This window comes from Pteropus alecto, unplaced genomic scaffold, assembly GCF_000325575.1.
Source record: "Pteropus alecto unplaced genomic scaffold, ASM32557v1 scaffold87, whole genome shotgun sequence".
Taxonomy (NCBI): Eukaryota; Metazoa; Chordata; class Mammalia; order Chiroptera; family Pteropodidae; genus Pteropus; species Pteropus alecto.
Window position 1 is genome coordinate 2,335,032 of NW_006443225.1, and position 6,483 is coordinate 2,341,514.

The window sequence follows — 6,483 nt, forward strand, 5'->3', positions numbered from 1 at the left end:
GTACCAAGATGATGGCAAAACTGAGCGGGAATGGCTTGCGGAAAATTGCTACAGTACAGCAGGATCTGTGGCCTCGTGAAGGGGCCATCTTGGGTCTGTCGCTCTACTGTGGCTTCAAAAGGCTACTGATCTGTTTGTGATAATATGTTTGCCTTTTCCTTGTACTGGAGCAAATCCCTGGGGAGGGTCAGTTTGTGCTAGGCACAATCACGGCTTTGGAGAACTTCAAAGGAACACAAGGCAACAACTGACCAAGATCAACCTATAATATCTGGGTTGCACATATTATTCTCCTTCTCCTTCTCTTTCTTTTTTCTTCTTTCAGAAACTCTGATACCTGCTAAGTGTACTGAAATGTGTAGGTAGCCTTAGTAGAAAGTAACTGAGGTACATAACATTTGATTACTGTAAAATACTTTTACATATGTTAATTTTAAAGTAGAAGTCTTATTCTTAGATAATGGTTTGTCTTTTTTAGTATTGGTGGGAATATCAAGAAGAAATGGTAAAAAGAAAACAATTGATTGCATTAAATTGTGTTTCCACTGTGCTTCTTGCTAGTCTTCATCAACGTGGCTTTTTGGGAGCTGGTCACTGAGGCTGCAGTGGGCAGCAGCAGAGCATCATTCAAGGAGCACACATTGAAACAGATATCTTCTGTCATTAGCCACTTTCCCCAGTTAGCCTCAAAAACTTACCATGGTGCCACAGGCAGCTTCTTCCAATCCTTCAAATTGGCATATGAGCTAAAACCCATTTGCCAGCCTAGGAGAGACCATGTCTTGGCTCTGATACCAGAGACCTGTGTTTGAATATCAATCCTGCCACAGTGAAGTAGAAACAGTCATCATCCAGAAGAGAAAACTGAGGCTTGGAGGAGCTTGCCCAAACTCATAGAATGAAATGAATAGCAGAGCAGAATTTAACCCAGTGGTATGCCTCCAGATCCCTATGTGTACATAAAGTGATCCTTTATGTATGTCCAGCTTTCCTCCACATGTTTTAGGTGTTCCATGAAATCACACAGATAGTCTAAATAGTTAAATCTTGCACATCACCTTCATGATTTTTGTCATATGCAGTTACCACCCGTTCCATTATATATTTAACATTTTTTTCTTTAAAGATAGTTTATCTTTACATCTGAGTTCAAAAACACATCAAGAATAGAGCTTCAAAGATTTGAAGTTAAAAACAGCTTTTTTCTAAAGTAGCCAACAGACCACATTAAGGTAAGAGTAATGAATATATGTCACAGGCTACGGGAAAGCTTGGCGAACCACCTCTCTTCTGTGACGATGCTTACTGCACGGTGCCCAGCACAGAGCAGATAGTGAATATACATACTTACTTACTAAACAAAAGCTCAGTAAGCATCTCCTCTGTGCCAGACACAAAATCAGGCATGAGAGATAAGCTGGCAAACAGCACAGTCATTGTCTCTGCTTTCAGGGAGGCTTCTGTCCTAGTGGGGAACTGAGTGACTACTGCAAGATTGAACACAGCACAGTGCCACTTGCTGCTAAATCCCAAGCCCTTTGGAGGAGAGATCATTTCGTACTCCTCTTTGTATACTTAGTTCTTGGCATGCTGCCTGACTCACAGTGAGCGTGCCCTGTCTATTAAATGTATGAATCATCCCTGTCTTATAGTACAATACACCTTTTCAGTGGTTAGAATACTAAATTATGCCTGATTCTGCTTATATTTGTATGGAATAAGTACTCACAAATAATTACTCCATTCCTCCATTTTTACAAATATATCGGTACAACCATATATTTCACTTCTGAACATAATCCTGTCCCTTTCCTATCACACAGGTTGGAGCTGGATATTTCCCAATTCTAACCAGTGGCATTATTTGCAATCTTCCTGATGAGGGAGATGGAGTAAATACTGATTTGATCCATTTTATGTCGATTCTTGTTTATCTTGTTATCACAGAACTCATTTTCTTAGACATTGTCCAGATCTGGGACTATCTTGAAAAAAGACTCAAAAGCCATATTTATTTCTGGTTTTTTTGAGAAAGCAAAAAATTAACAGAGTACATAGTGCAAAAAAAGGCAGATAGTAAAAAAAAAAAAAAGTAAAGTTTGGGTGTAAAAAATTTCTCTTTTTGTGTGTGTGGAGAGAATGACATACATTTATAATCTAGAAACCTTCCATGTGTATTTCTTGGAAATGCTGGGGAATGGGAGAAAAGTTTAAAAACAAGGGCCAAATGCAGAATGTGACTCGTTTCGTGGATCACCAAAACTGTCTAGCACAATCCTGATGTCTTCTTGTGTTTTCTTGTATCTCGTGTTAAGGTCAAGAGAGAATGAAGAGCACTTCTATTTGATGGGATAAATCCTCTATTTTAATGAGTAAATTGTATTAATGGTTAAATGATATGGATGACCTTCAGGTTCTAATGTATTTTCATATAAACCTCTCAAGCAGACCAAAGTAAATATTTGTGATGAATTTGTCATATCAAGGGATGATACAACTTCTTTGTGTAGAAAATGGTTGAGCAGAAAATGTAGGTAATATAGTTTCTTGGAGAGCTAAACTAATTGTTATTTAGTAGAGAGAAAGGCTTTCCAGAAAGCCTACCAGAGTTAGGTTTTTCCTATAGTTACCAGGTCTGATAGTACTTATGAATAATTACATTTTAAATTACTTTAAGATGCAAAGAAATACTGCAAAGTAGGCCTTCCTTTATGCTGATGTTTATTAAATGAAGGTTCATTTTAATTCTTTCAGGTGGTAGAGTACAGTATACTGGGCAAAGGCCCTCAAGTTCAGAATTAATCTTGATTCTCTACCACAAAGAGTATGAATGTAACATCTGCTTCCTTGGGCTGTTTCCATGCTTCTGTGACAGAGACTGTAGAGTACCAATTAAATTGATTTTTAAGTTTATAAATATACAAAAATGTGATTATATGGTCAATATTAATATTTGCAAGCTTAGCTATATCAAGTAGGACTCGTAGAAATTTAAAAATGCAGTCTTAAAATTTAACTCTAGATATGTAGGTTTAACAGCAAATTTGCCTCAGTTGACAAGAGAATTTGTTAACTAAAGTATAGATCAGAAGGAATTTTCTAGGATGTGGCAGAGAAAGTCAAAGAGATGACATATATGAATGAGAGGTTAAGAGACTCTGAGAATAAAGTGGTAAGTTGTAATATTTCTAATCAAATTTCCAGAGAGAATATAAAAAATGATAGAAAGCCTATAATTTGAAAACACAAAGATTGAGAAATTTCCGGAAATGTTGAAAGACACCATTTCACAGATACCTCAGTTTCCAGGAGACCAATAAATCTCAAACATGATACTTCAAAAGAAAGCCATGTCTTTTAACCAACATAGTAAAAACTACCTAATACCAAAAACACAGAGAATACTTAATGAGCAGCCTGAGATAAAAGTTAGCTTACCCTCGAAGAAACAGAATGTAAACTCACAGATGGTGTCTCAAGGGCACAAAAGAAACCAGAGAATGGATTAATAGCTTCAGAATGTTGAAAAATTGTAATGATAATCCAGAATTCAAGCCAGGGAAAATATATTTTCAGAATAAGGCTAAAATGAAGATATTTCAAACACAAAACACACAGGGGATGGGGCATGAAGGAAGGAGGGAGAGAGAGAGAAAGGGAGAGAGAGAGATTCTGAGAGTCTATCACCAGTTCTTCACTAAAAGAAATTTTAAAGCAGGTACTTCCGCAGAAGAAAATGATTCCACATGGAAGAACTGAGATACATGGAAGAATGACCATCATAGGAAGTGGCTAATTTGTAGGCAAACCTAAAATAACATTGACTGCATATATATAATAATATTAGGTTAAAAATAAAAGGAGACAGAATTAAAATAGGAAGCAACAAATAACATGTTAGTCTATGAGTTGGGAAAGGAAAAGTGGAGCACTGTATTTTAAAACTCTTGTATTATTTAGAAGGAAGATAAAAGTATTAAATTAAGTATGTGTTTTTGAATTGCTAGTGTAACCACTGAAAGAAAAAATAACAGAATAAAATATTCAAACTAGTATAAGTGAGATTAAAAGGTTTAATCAACCAGAATGATATTACAATTTTAAATTAATATGTCACTAATAATACAGGCTCAAATTATATGAAGTAAAAATAAACATAAGCACAAGTAAAAATAGACAGTTATAAAATAATATTGAGAGATTTTAACACATAATTCCCTTGGTAATTGAGAGAATAAGTTGGGAAAAAAGTTAAGGATATAGAAGATTTAAATGAGATGATTAACAAAGGATATAATAGATAAATATAAAACACTGCATCCAACAGATGTTAAATGTACACTCTTTTCAGATATACACAGAACATCATAAATATTGGGCATGCATTAGGCCATAAAACAGCAATAAAACTGAAGGAACTACAGTTACATCAATAACATGGATCAATTTAAAAAAAAAACATAATATTGGGCAAAGAAGAACAAATATATACATGTCATACAATTTATATAATTTTAAAGATAATCAAAACATTTCATATGTAATATTTAATTATATTTATGTTTAAATAATTATATTTAATTATACATAAATTGAGCTGTTTTGTAAGTCTGAAAATGATTACCAAAAACATTAGGAGAAGGTAAACTTCGAGAGTGGCATATCAGTTTGAAAGGAGCTTCCAGGTAAGAGGCAGCATTCTGTTATTGGCCTTTTTATAATGTTTACGTGGGTGTTGATTTTATAATTATTCTTTATACCATTCATATGTGTTTTTGTGGTAAAATTTACTATGCTAACCATTTTCAGCTGTACAATTCAGGTCATTAAATATATTCATGATGTTATTTAACCATTACCATTGTCCAATTCCAGAACTTCCCAAACAAAAACTCTGTGCCTATTAAATAATATCTCCCCATTCTTCCATCCCCTCAGCTCCTGGAAACCTCTAATCTACCCTCTATATCTTTGATTTTGCCTTTTCTGGCCATATAAGAAATCAGATTAAAAATTTTTAATGGTTACCTGTAGTAGGGCAGAGATGGGAATGGGAAGGGTTGAGGATGAGGGTAGGAATGAGTTTTTTCATGTCATTTGATTATTTGTTTTGAATCACTAAATTTATCATCTTCTTAAAAAATTAAGAATGAATGAATAGTTAAATCAATTAATGAAACTACATAAGGAGAATCTTAACTAACAACATACTTAAGGGTTAGATTCTTGGGGAAATTCAGTCTTCCTACCTACTAAAATTCTGGGGCAGAGATGTACATATTCTGACTTGCTACTTGAAAGGTGCAAAGTGAGGAGAAACAAACAGAAAAAGTTAAGAATTAATAGCTCAAAAATGTTCATGTCATATTACTTTATTTCTTCCACTTGACAATAAATTTCTCGAGAGCAGGAATTTAAATCTTATTCATCTTTATATCTAGAAGCACAATGCCTGGTCAGTGCAGGCACAAAAAAATTATTTTTCTCTATTAGCGATTAAATATATTTAGAAATAATGGGGATTAATAGAAAGGCTGAAAAATGGAAATCTTTTAGAAAATTCATCTTGTTTTCTTTCTTTTTTAAAGTTTTTGTGATTCTGTTTTAGCCCAGTAAGATAGTCTCAGAAAAGAGATTTGAGAAGTCTGTTGTTAGCCAAGTGTCACTGTCAGTTAAGAGAAAGGAACAGGTTCTTCAGAAAGACTTAAGAGGTTAAAAATGTATTGCGAAGTGACAGTCTCAGAAGTTGTGGGTCAGAGGGCATGGAGAACACTCAAGAATTTCCTCAAAATGCTTGGAAACTTTAAAATTGCTTGACAAAACTTAATCTAATATCTTTCTTAGATCATTTTGCTAACACAATCAATGAAAATGCAATACGAGTCCTTGAAATTATGCACATATTAGTGATATTAGACTGATTACCATATTGATAAAAGAAAACTCGGTTATGAGCTCATAAAGTGTTCGTTTTTGTAAATTTTCTGTTTCTCTTCATTATTTTACCACTCATCTCTCCATTGTTATAACTTTTGTGACCCTCATTTATTTTACTGCAATCTTTCTGTCAGAATTTAAGATTACTGGCTTTCTAAAAAAAATTATTATTTTTTAAATTAAATTTATTGGAGTAACATTAGTTAATAACATAGATAAATATCAGGCATATGACTTTTTGTAATACCACATCTGTATGCTCTATTGTGTGCTCACCACCAGAAGTCTAGTCTCCTTCCATATCTTCTTGAAGTTTAGTAATAAAATTGGTAGTTGTTGCGGGGAGGTCAAATTTAAGCATGACACAATCATTTGAATGTTTCATATATATTTAAAATTTCAGTAGATTGACTAACACTTAAAAATTCTTTTTCTTTTTTGAGTTTAGTAATATGACTGAAAGGTTATATTCTTTGAGATTTTTTCTGCATTCCAGCTTCCTGTCACAGACCATAGCTGCTGACACGCCGCCCACCCTCCCTCACC